We start from the raw sequence: 12,944 nt of genomic DNA, 5'->3' as shown, positions 1-12,944 counted from the left end.
ATGTTCTCAGCTCAAAGGGCAGAAATCTGGGACGCGGCTCAAAAAGTCTCCTTTGTTAAATCTTTCTTAGACACACCAAAGAAACCTTTCTCAGTCACAGCAGAGCAGTGTTCCCGAAACTCCCGGGGACAGACCCTGCGTGTAACTCCCCTGACACCTTGTGTTCCCTTTTGCAGAGGATATAAGAAGGGGTGTGAAACATTCACGGGAAAATTCCATTATCCCTTCGTTCCATTTTCACCCAGCTGTGAACCAAACAAATGAGCAGTTCTAGTCCACCCACAGGTACCGTGGAAGAAAGATCTGGCTAACCACTTCAGAAAATCAGCCCTTGGAAAACATATGGCACACACATGGGGTTACTATGATTTGGAGTCAGCTCCAGGGCAGTTTCATGTACATTTGTCTCTCTCTATCCACACACATATGCAAGTAAGTGAGAAAGGATTGCTACAAAGTCCCAGAAGCCGTTGCAAGCACAAATCTCACAAAGCGAAGCATTGTTCCTTGAGGCATCCTCCCTCTCGGTCTGTACCTCGCTGAAGGTGGCTTCCATCTTCCTGCCCTTTTCAAAGTGCTGCCACGGCGAACATGCCAACCTGGCAGCTGGGCGCCCTTGAGGGGCTCAAATCGTTTTCCTTAGAACCGTCCGTTGAGTTTGGGGAACTGAAAGGAGTCTGAAGGGGAAAGGCCGGGGCTTTGGGGGTGGGGGGAGCGAGGTCTCTCGGTGACAGCTCTGACCGCCCTTGCCGAAGGAGCAGGTGCATTGTAAGATGGACAGAAATCCCTCTGCACAGCTTTCCCGGCCTTCACCCCACCAGTGCAGATGTCCATTTTCTTTAAACTTCTTCCTAATAAGCCTTCACGGTCCTACTGCGTCCTTGGAGAAAATCTAACAAGGTGAACCCCCTTTGCAGGATAGAACTGGAAGAAATAGGAAGCAAAACACAAGCAGATACTTAGACACACACCTATGATGCTCCCATCACAACTCACTGGAGCAAAGAAATGAAAGCAACCTAACCGCCCATGGGTGAGGGGATGGGTGCAAACTGGGTGCAAACACACGACGGGATCCAACGCGTCCCCAAAGAATATGAGGAAACTGCCAAGCGTCTCGGGGCGTGGACGAATTTGGGAGACAGCTGCGGGAAGTTAGGCAATCCCACAGACACAAACCCTGCATGAGACCACTACTGTGAAAGAAAAGAAAATCAAGGGCAATGGATTCCACCCCAAAAGAAGCAGACTTTGATGCCGGGGCAAGGGAGGGGGCAGAAAAACAAATAAACTAAATTATTTGTTGAAAAAGACACATAGGTAGTACCACACAGAGACAGTTGTGTAGCTCAACACACAGCAGCAGCAGCATAGAATTAAACTGCCGTAGCAGGTCCCAGGAAGCCAGTGTTTCGATGGGACCTTGCTTTGTTTTATGGAAGGCATGCTAATAAAACTAGGTGTATTCCTGAGAGAACTTGCCGGCAGCCCTCCACTGATCACAGAGACATATTGAAACACGTTTGCTTGGGAATGAAACTGCGCGTGCATGAACTGAGACCCCAGTAGCAATGCTGTTTTCCATCGCTTGGTATGTCTGTAAAGGAGCCTTGGTGGTGGAGCGGGTAAGTGCTGAACTGCTCACCAAAAGGTTGACAGTTCATATTCCCCAGGGCTCTCTGGGTAAATGATGTGGCGATCTGCTCCTGTGAAAATTTGCAGCTTTGGAAGCCCAATGGGCAGGTCTCCTTTGTCCTATGTTTGCTTTAAGGCAGATTTGACTTGGCACTACTGGAGTAGACAGATAGGTAGGTAAGTATACAGATGATAGATAAGTCGATTGGTAGATAGGTAGATAGATAGATGATAGACAGATAGATACACAGATAGATAGATGATAGATAATGATAGATAGATGATAGATAATGATAGATAGATGATAGATAATGATAGATAGGTAGATAGATAGATAATAGATAGGTAGAAGATAGATAGGTGAGATGATAGATAGATAGATAGATGGATAGATAGATAGATAGATAGACAGACAGATAGATGATAGATAGATAGACAAGCAGACAGACAGATAGATGTCGTGAGGCGCCATCGCGTCACTTCTGACCCACAGCCAGCCTTTGCACAGCAGGGAGACTCTGGGCCTGGCCCTCCTTAGGACTGTTCCTGTGCTTGAGTCCATCGATGCAGTCACTGGGTCACTCCATCTCATTGAGGGCCTTCTGCTTCTTTCCGCCTGTCCACTTCTCCGGGGACTGGACTCTCCTGGCCATATGTCCAAAGTCTGTAAGACAAAGGCTTGCCATCCCTGACTCTAAGGAGCACTCCGGCCGTATCTCTTCCATCGCAGATTGGTTTGTCCTTTTAAGGGTCCATGGGACTTGCAATCTTCTTCTCCAGCACCACCATTCAAAAATATCAGGTTTTTTCTACCATCTTCTTATTCAATGTCCAACTTTCACATGCATATAATGCAGTGGGGAATACCAGGTCAGGCACACCTTAGTCCTCAGAGTAACATTCTTGCTCTTCAAAACACTATCAAGAGGTCTTGTGCAGCAAGCAGATTTACCTCATGCAACACACCTTCGGATCTCCTGACTTCTGCTTCCACGAGCATTGATTGTGGACCCAAGTTAGACATAATCTTGGCTAATTTCAACCTTTCCCCCCCCATTTACCATGTTCCCTACTGGTCCAATCGTGAGGATTTGGGTCTTCCTGACATTGAGTTGAAATCCACACTGAAGGCTACACTCTTTGACGTTCATCAGCAAGGGCTTCCGTTCCTCCTCACCTTCAGCAAGCAAGGTTATGTCACCTGCGTATCACAGGTTGGTCATACGTTTTCCTCTAATCCCCATGTCACCCTTCTTCATAGAATCCAGCTTCTCTGATAGATAGACAGACAGATATTTAAAGAGAAAAATGGAATGTATTATATATTCAAAATCTACCCCAAGGCGCTCTCTCTCTCTCTCTCTCTCTCTCTCTCTCTCTCTCTCTCTCTCTCTATATATATATATATATATATATATATATATATATATATATATATATATATATATATATATATACATACATATAACTGAAACAAGGCAATGAAAATTCCTAGTCTACACGATCCAGGTCACAAGTTTTTCTAAGTATTGTATGTGGCATTAGCATCTTCATATAGCCTCCTCTTAATTTAGAGACACTATAATTATGTATCCTGCATCAATGCTGCTGAAAATCTGTGTAAAAAAAATGGCTCAGGAAGGACCTAACCAAAACATGCCATTTCCTTGATTTAAAATGGCCAAGCTTGTGACTAAACGAGTTCTACATATTCTCAGAGACTGTTCTGGATGGAGCCCTTTTTAAAAAAACAAACAGCTCTTCATCAAGGCAGCCAGCTGGGCGCTCTGTGAAGGACCGGGGAGGCACCTTCTCCCCCAAGCCCCTGGAAACCATCTCTGCAGACACAGCCTCTTCAATGTGAGCCTGGAGCCATTTGTGGACCTGGGGCAGCACAAGCGACCCAGCTTCTCCTAGACTCAGCATGCGGGTGCTGTCTGCATTACGTTCTTAGACGTGGAAGGCAACTCGATCCTCCCATCCAGGATCACAGCTAGACTAACGGTTGTTCAAGCGACTACTTCTCATCCAAGGAATTTGGCAGTTCTCATTTGTTTCCAGGGAATTTCTAGAAACCGTGGCCTCTCTAGTCTCAGAGCGTCCTTGGTGAATCTCAGAGTGGAGCTGGATCCCCATTCTGCCCTCTTACCTGAAGCAGTTTGACTTACGTTCCTCATTTAATTTGAATTTGATCAGTTGTAATATTTGTCACTATTAAAAAAAGCCCAAACTCATGCCATCGAGTCGACGTCAACTCATAGTGACCCTGCAGGACAGGGTAGAGCTGCCCCTGCAGGTTTCTCAGCCCATAACTCTTCATGGGAACAGAAAGCCTCATCGTTCTTCCATGGAGTGACTGGCGGTTTCGAAGTGCTGACCTTGGGGTTAGCAGCCCAACGCGTGGCCTCTACACCACCAGAGCCCCACGACTCCAAAGAGGGAACCCTTGACAGAAGCTGATTGCCCCGTGTTTCTTTTGGTAGACCAGCTCGTGGGTCCTTGCGTGTAACAGAACGAAACACTGCCCAGTTCTTCCATTTTCTACTACATTTCACACCAGTTCAATCCAAACCATCTCCGAATCCGCCCCCCACCCCTTGTCATGTTCCAGCTCTTCATGATTTATTTTGACATTCACGTTGGTAAATAAATAACCAATATGCTGATATGACAATTGATTGATTCCACCTCCCCGCCGCACACGCTGCTATTGGAACCATGGGAGCCTGGTGGTATAACGGGTTATGCTTTGAACTGCTGACCACATGGTCAGCTGTTCAAAACCATCAGCAGCTCCAAGGGAGGAAAGATGAAGCTTTCTGCTCCTATTAAGAGTCACCATCTCAGGAACTCGTAGGAGGCAGCTCCACTCAGCCTACAGGATCCCTAGGAGTCCGCACTGGCTCCATGGCTGTGAGTTTGGGTCTTTTTGCTTATTTGAACCATGATCTGCTAACTTCGTATGATGGAACATGAAGGTTAAGCTGTTCTGTCACACACACACACACCTGTGCCCCGCACACTCCTACCCCCACAATCACACTGAAACACACCCTTTCTTTCTCCTGATCCTCCCCAGAGTCACATCTGTTTTAAGACGCTATCAATCAGGCACACAGTATCATGACTATAGTAGCGTACTGCCTGTCCGTCAGGGAAACGGCGCCTCACCTGAAGTGGAGTCAGGGAGCGATTGCAGGAAGAGGCAGTAGCCAGAGGGAGGCTTTGGAAGAGCAAGCGGCTCTCCTCCACCCAGCAGCTCCAGGACAGGAAGACCTAGGGATCTGCGCTCTGAAAGATTACAACCTAGAAAATGCTATGGGGCAGTTCTGCCCTGTCACACGGGACCACTGTGTGTGGGAATGGACTCCCCGCAACAGCACCACGAAAGAGGAGGTAAAGCGAAGGCATGAAGAGTAACAGAACTCATTGCGGATAGCAAGGAGCATGGATGGGGGGCATCTGGCCTAGGGCGAGGGAAACCTGCCCCCCTCCCCCAGAAGGCAAGGGGAACGGTGGGTTGGAGCACAGAGGTTGGGAGGTTGGGGGAGATGGGCTGGGACTTCAGCAGGGAGCCAGCTGCAAAGCAAGGACCAGGGAGCCACACAAAGTTCATTGCCGAGCTGTGTTGAGCTAGGACAGGGTCTAGGTTTCCAAGGGCAGGGGATGTAATTGAAGCCACACAACTTGGTTTTGAGGTTCCAGAAGCATTGGGAGGGGATAGACGGAGCATTCAGGAGGAGGAACTGGCCCTAAATAGAAAAAAGACAGGTGTGGGTGCGGAGAAGTTTGACGAGGGTGGCAGGGTGACAAAACCTGAAGGAGCTTTCATCTGATGGAGTCTCTGTTGTGTGCAGCAGGGAGGGGGTGGGGTGGGGGATTCAGATGGGAGAACTTTAACTGTGGCAGGAGGAAGGAAGAAAAGTGGCCAAGGAGATCGTGAAGAATCGGGCCCCCAGACAGACCCCCATCTTTCCTTCCTCCGTGGTGGGATACCAGGGGCAAGGGTAGGTGGGTTGTTTTTGTTTGCTTCTTTGTGGGTTCGTTTTTTGAGCTTCTGGCTTGTAGGTCCCAGACACCCAGGCACTTTCTAGCGGAGACTGTGGCCTCCACAGCCCGAGGAGTGCACACACAAGTGCCTGAACCTGCGATCGCACCTCCCCAGGCCTCGGAACCCCCCACAAAGTGGCCCCAGCAATGCCCAAACCCTCAGCCTCTGAGGGGGCTCCTAGGGAGCAAGTAGAGGTGCCTGGCTTGACGGAGAAGTCAGGGCTCTATCCTCCGCAGAGATGCCCCGGAGTTTGCTTGCCATTGTGTTTCCAGTCTCCCTGTATATTGGCTCTTTGTTTTTATTAATTTTTTAAAATTAAAAAGCTATTATGAAACATGAGGGGTCTGGTGGTCCAATGGGTAGACGCTTGGCTACTAACCAAGAAGTTGGTGCTCTAACATACCCTGCAGCTGGTAGGAAAAAGCCCCATTAGCCCCATGCAGCTCTAGGGGGGCAGTTCTCCCCTGGCACATGGGATCAACTTGACTGGGTCCAACCGCAAAGTTAGGAAACGTGATGCCAAGTAGCAGAAAGAATAATGGAAATGCCCACGTTGCTATCACCCACCCACTGCTGCGAGTCTAGTCTGACAGGACGGGGTAGAGCCGGTGCGTAGGGTTTCCAGGACTTTAACTCTTTACAGGAGCCGAGCAGCTGGTGGGCTTGACTCACCGACCAAGCAGTGAGCGGCCCACCATTACACCGCGATGTCCCCAGGGCTCCCTTCCCGGCGCCCAGTTTAAGCAAAACAAAACGTGATGAGTGGAATTGGGACCCCGTAACTCATGGAGCTGGGGCTCTCCTCTCCCTGCCTCAGTGACCTGCTGCCGTGAGTTTAGGGTGTCTGCTGCCTGTCTCCCACTGAGGCAGCTCGGAGAGGAAGGGCCTCGCTCGATGGGGCCATCGCAGGGCTGGGGAGGGACCGCACTGGGCCACAGCGCCCGAGGAGTGGCAAACAGGAAGCAACACAAAAGAGGTGGCAACTGTCTACCTGAGAGAGCGACAAGCAGTGACAAGGAGCTCTGCCCTGTACGGTGGCTCCGACTACTCAGGGGACAGTGATAAGTAAAGAGGCTCCCGACCGAAGTGTCACCTATCCAGGTGAGGGCGTGGGAAGCAGCCATGCAAGCCCAGAGCAAAGGTCAGGCGGCGCCGGTACGTTGCTAACAGAGGATGTTCCCAATTTAAAACCACTTACAGTAGAAGCGATTCCAACCGCGGCAACCCATGTGCGGCAAAGCAGACCTGGAGCCCATGGGCTCGCCAATGGCTGGTATTCTGAAGTCAGATCACCAGCTCTTTCTTCGGAGGCACTTTTCGATGGACTTGAACCTCCAACCTTGTCGTTAGTAGCTCAGCACGTTCACCATCTTCTAGATGAGCTGGTCGACAAATTGCACCGAGTCCATTCTGTGACGTGGGGTTCGGTTTCTCAGAACGAGCCAGAGCTCGGCCGGGGCTGTCCACTGGGCTTCCGTTTGGATCAGGAAAGAAACGTGAAAACCCTACTGGGGCGGAGAGTCTTGGAGCGCTTGCTGAGGGACAGATGGGCAAGAAGCTGTTGGGTGACATTTAGCTATAATTCCAAATGTAGCAAAAGCCTCCTTGCAATATGTCCAAGTAGCGTGGACGTGGACTGGATTTCATGACCTGAGAGGGTGCCGCTCTCCTGGTCACGAGTCCAGCACGCCGCCCCCCTCAGCCTGCTGGGCCCAGGCCATGTGATTGTGCTGCAGGCCAGCTCCCACCACGTGGGGTTTTCTGTTCAAAAACCTCTTTTCTCTCATCAATGTTTACAGCACACTGTTCACAATAGCCAAAAAGAAGAAACCGCTTAGAAATTCACCAATAGATGACCAGATCAACAACCTGTGAAACACCATCAACCATACAGCGAAAAGAAGTCCCGATTCCCACCTCTGCCTCCCCACCCCCCCCCCCCACCCCCCCGGCTTCCACCTGGATGACCCTGGGGAGCTTCAAGTTCAGTGGAATCAATCAGACACACCAGGACCCATTTTGTATGACCCCACTCCTATGAAATTCACCGAAACCAAACTTTTGTGGTACTTACCGGGGGCCACGGGGCGCCGTAGGGGCAGTTCTTGCTTAGGAAGTGTTGCACATCCGCGTGTGACAACACAGAGTATCCTAGCCGTTGCACAACATGATGACTGTAACCAGTGTCACTGAACTGTACAGGTGGAAAATGTTGACCTAGTGACCTGTGTGCTGTGTGTGTTTTCAAGGCGATTGAAAGAGTATAAACAGTTCTTTCTTCTCGTGGCTCCTGGTCTGGGTCACAGGATAACCCAACTAAGTGACCGTGATTCCATCGCGACACAGGAAGAGGCCACGCTGGACACAAAGCCCCGAGGAAGCGCTCAGACCTGAGCTGTGGCTGCGAGAGGGATACCCTGTACAGAGAGTTCTAGCACTGGAGGGCACGGAGAGGGGCGAAGTGCAGAGAATTTCACCTCCGCAAAAGCAGGGGCACAGCCCGTGCGAAGAGGTTTACGATGAAGAAAATAAATTGATTGCTGGCATTGAAAAGAGGAAGAAAAGAAAAACGCGTTTCCAGAAAATAACCATTTGGGGTTTTGTTCTCTAGTTCCCCCATGATTTTCATTTTTGGTGTTTATGGTGCAATGGATTATTTGAAGTGCCTCTTCTAGCCACAATCATTGTGATTGCCATCAAATAACTTAAGAAACAGTTTTATTGAGACATGATTCACATATCTTACAATTCAATCTCTTTTTCACTGCCATTGAGTCGATGCTGACTCATAGGAAACCCCTGTGTGGGTTCCTGAGACTCTAACTTGTTTACAGGCGTAGAAAGCCCCGTCCCGCTCCCTTGGACCAGCTGGTGGTTTCAAACTGCCAACCTTGTGGCTCACAGCCCAACGAGTTCAATCATATCAAGAACAGTTGGACCATTATCGCCACCATCAAGTTTAGAGCATTTTCTTCATTCTTGTGCTCATCAAGACACTTTTTCCTGATGGGTCTGGGTAAGAAAAAGTGGGGGAGGATATTGACGAAACGATATGATTCCGTTGTGAATGATTGTAACAGAGTTAATGGCGATCACTTGCAACTCTAACCTGGGGATTGGTCATTCTTGCCATCCTGCAGGGTAGGGAATGAGTCATGTCAGAAGCAGGAAGGATAGGGGTGGGGATCTCACACCGTCAAAAAAGACCCAGGATTACAGCACATCTTTTGGACCCTACTACCCAGTGCACTGAACCTCTTCGATCCAGGGACAGAAAGGCCATGACACCAGAGAAACAGCATAGGAATGGCTGAGGAGTGGAGGCACAAGAACCAAGAGCCAGGGTGGTGGGCTCCCTGGCTCATAGAGAGGATAAAACTGAGTGTCCTTGGGAGCTTGACTGTGGAGTTTAAATTTAATTAGGGCGTCAGTGCTGAGTGCCTTCAGGCGAAGGCTTATAGTAGAGTGGTGTGCCCTTTGGATATTTATTGGCAGCCAGAGCAAGGCAGAGACCAAGGCCAAGAGCTAAGCTAGGCCCTTATAGGGAGAATGGTATTTAGAGAACAAGATGTAGGCAAGATATAGTCTCTTTTTAAAAGAAAATTTTAATGTATCAGCTTCATGAGCACTGAGTTTCTGTTAATAACAGTGGAACATTGGGAAGGAGATAGTGATGGCGAATGTACAACATGAGGAATGTAACCAGTGTTGCTGAATTTTACATGTAAAGAAACATTGAATTGACATGTTTTGTATCTATAAAACAGGCAAATCTGCTGCACAAGACCTCTTTAAAATGTTGAATAGCAAGGATGTCACTTTGAGGACTAAGATGAACCTCCTGACTTAAGCCTGGCCCAAGAACCAACGAATCTGTCTTGGCAGAAGTGCTGCTAGAATTCTCCTCAGAAGCAAGAATGGCAAGACGGTGCCTCCCAGACTTTGGACCCGTTGTCAGGAGAGACTAGTCCCTGGAGAAGGACTTCAGACGTGATAAGTGGTGGGACAGAAAAGGAGGAGGACCTTCGACGGGATGGATCGGCGCAGTGGCTGCATCGATGGGCTCACGCTTAGGAACAGTCGTGAGGGTGGCACAGGGCCGGGCAGGGTTTCGTTCTCTAGCACAGAGGCTGCTGTGTGTCAGACCAACTCGATGGCACCTGACAACAACAACACGGGCCACATAAAACAGTTAAATGCATGCACACAGAGACACGGCATGACTTTTCATTAAACGGTTTCATGACCTAACAAACATCAAGTCAGAATCAGCTCAATGGCATCTTGCTGGACTCAAGCAGAGTTCCTCAGGCCTGGCATCATGGACGTGTTGGACTGGACAATCCTTCCTTGTGGGAACTGCCTTGTCCACTGTAAGATGCTTAGCAGCATCCTGAGTCTCTGCCCACTAGATGCCAGTGGCAGCCCTCCCCTACATATGACGAGGAAAAGTGCCTCCAGGTATTTATTCAGTCTGCAAAATCAGCCCCACTGAATGGCCTCCGCGGTTTTGTGGAAAACTTCTCGCACAAACCCGAGAGAAGCTGTTGTTTTAGGTGCCACCGAGTCGGTTCTGGTTCAGGGGGACTCGATATACAAAAGAACAAAACACCGCCCGGTCCTGCACCGTCCTCACAAGTGCTACGCTTGTCGCAGCCACTGTACCGACCCATCTTGTTGTGGGTCTTCCTCTGGTCCATGAACCCTCTCCTTGACCAAGCCTGCTGTGGAGAATGTAGCTCCCCAGGAAACTTCTGGGACAGCTTCCTGCCTCTTCCCCCCATGTAGCTAACTGGGATCATGTGATAAAGCAACACATTATGGGAAAAAATTTGATCTGCCAGAGCTCGTGGGCAGGAAAGGAGGAACAGACATCACATCATGGGCAGCGCCACACTGGAGGTGTGTGTCACTGTAAACTAGCTTTGCTGGACAGTCCGGCTTATGATTGAACTGACTCAAGTCCCGACGATTGCCCAAACACATGTGTTCCCATCACCACTCGACTTTATGCTAATCTTATTTAAGACCTTTCATTTACTGTCACCAAGAGAAAGTCCCATTTAATTTATGCCAGATGCCTGGTAACTTGTCATGAATCAATAAAACATCCAAAAACCACCAAGAAAAAAAACCCACCAAAATGAATCATCAGGACAAACAGTATTTCCTCCCTGCAAAACAGTGACGAAAATAGTGTCTTGCCCTTTAAAAATAAAAAAAGTTCCTAGTCCTAAGAGGCGGCTTTGGGCTCTGTGCCATCCATGGGTAGGTGAACACGAAATGGGGTTAAATGGCAGGTCCCAGGGTGACCATGGACAGGCCCACTGTTGAGACCAGGCAGACAAAACATAGTAGAGCAGGGATTCTAGACCAGTAGTCTATTGGCACCCTGAAACTGTGTGCTTCTCTGTTTTCAGCTGATACTCAAGGGCACCTGAAGGTTCAAGTCTACCCAGACACTCCTAGAAGAAAACCCAGTAATGGACTTGGAGAAGCCAGTTGTTGAGAATCATATGGAGCTCGCTTACTGCCATCTGGGCAGTTCTGACTTACAGTGATCTCACAGGACCGAGCGGAACTGCCCCTGTAGGTTTCTAAGTGTAAACCCTAATGGGAATAGAAAGCCTCATCTTTAGCCCACAGAGCATCTAGTGGACTCGAACTGCTCACCTGTGGTTAAGAGTCCAACTTAAAACCCACAAAACCTCCAAAAAAGAAAGAAAAAAGTTGCATAGTAGTAGGGCTTTTTGTTTTGTTTTTGAGTTTGTTGTTGTTAGGTGCCTTCAGGTTGGTTCCAACTAATAGCGACCCTAATAGCAACCAAATCACCAACCGCACAACTGTTCTTGTCTGAGCCTATTGTGACAGCCCCTGTGTCGGTCCATCTTGTTGAGAATCTTCCTCTTTTTCACTGTCCCTCTACTTTACCAAGCATGATGTCCTTTTCCAGGGACTGGTCTCTCCTGAAAACCTGCCCAAAATACCTGAGACGAAGTCTCACCATCTTTATTTCTGGCAGTACTTCCAAGACAGATCTGTTGGTTCTTTCGGCAGTCCATGGTACTTAAAATATTCTTTGCCAGCACCATGATTCAAATGCATGGATTCTTCTTTGGTCTTCCTTATTCAATGTCCAACTTTCGCATGCATGTGAGCAAATTGAAAATATCATGGTATGGCTTGAGTCAGGCACACCTTAAGCCTCAAAGTAGCATCCTTGATTTTCAACTTAAGGAAGAGGTCTTGTGTAGCAATGCATTGTGTTGGTTGTGGATCCAAGCAAGACAAAATCCTTGACAACTTCAAACTTTTCTCCATTTATCATGATTTGACTTATTGGTTCAGTTGTGAGAATATGTGTTTTCTTTACATTGAGTTGTAACTCACACTGAAGGCTGAAGTCCTTGAACTTCATCAGCAAGTGCTTCAAGTCCTCCCTTTCAGCAAGCAAGGGTGTGTCATCTGCCTATTGCAGGTTGTTAACAGACTTCCTCCAAAACTGATGCCTTAATATTGTTCATATCAGCTTCTCTGATGATTTACTCAGCATACAGACTGAATAAGTATGGCAGAGGATACAACACTGATGCATACCTTTCTTGATTTTAAACCGTGCATGTGGTAAAGCTGAGCGACCGGATGAGAATGTATGACCCTAAAGCCTCTGTGCTCATAGTTATGGGTCTGGAAAGCCAACTCCGGTGGGAGAAGACCCTGACAGTTGTGAGATATAAGTAAATCTTAATACACATTTTCATGACTGGGCATAGTCCCTCACTCCACCCCCACCCCCCCATAAAGGAACTGCCATAAAGGAGCTACTGTATAAGATGAGTCATTCATGTGTCTGGCTATTCCCTGTGCGGAAGATTACCTGTAGATAAGAGCAATTACGTTCGCACTTGCTTTGGCGGCACACATACTAAAATTGAAACGATACAGAGAAGACTCGCACGGCCCTTGAGCAAGTATGACCCGCAAATTCGTGAAGCGGCCCATATTTTCCAGGACCAATAATGAGAGTAGTGATACCAGTAGGGTGGAGGGAAGGTGGGTTAGAAAGGGGGAACCGATCACAAGGATCTACAAATAACCCCCTCCCTGGGGGACGGACAACAGAAAAGTGGGTGAAGGGAGACATCGGAGAGTAAAAGACATGACAAAATAATAATAATTTATAAATTATCAAGGGTCTGTGAGGGAGGGAGGGGAAATGAGGAGCTGATACCAAGGGCTCAAGTAGAAAGCAAATGTT

The 12,944-nt window shown here is 48.4% G+C and overlaps 1 non-coding gene across 1 annotated transcript; it reads left to right on the top strand.

Moving 5' to 3' along the window:
- The first annotated feature begins 12,591 nt into the window (after positions 1 to 12,591).
- Positions 12,592 to 12,694, top strand: LOC142436438 (U6 spliceosomal RNA). The gene has a single exon (XR_012781942.1). It is a non-coding gene; the product is annotated as a U6 spliceosomal RNA (small nuclear RNA).
- Positions 12,695 to 12,944: the final 250 nt, after the last annotated feature.

Source organism: Tenrec ecaudatus, unplaced genomic scaffold, assembly GCF_050624435.1.
Source record: "Tenrec ecaudatus isolate mTenEca1 unplaced genomic scaffold, mTenEca1.hap1 Scaffold_2698, whole genome shotgun sequence".
NCBI classification, from domain to species: domain Eukaryota; kingdom Metazoa; phylum Chordata; class Mammalia; order Afrosoricida; family Tenrecidae; genus Tenrec; species Tenrec ecaudatus.
This window is presented reverse-complemented; position numbering and strand designations above follow the sequence as displayed.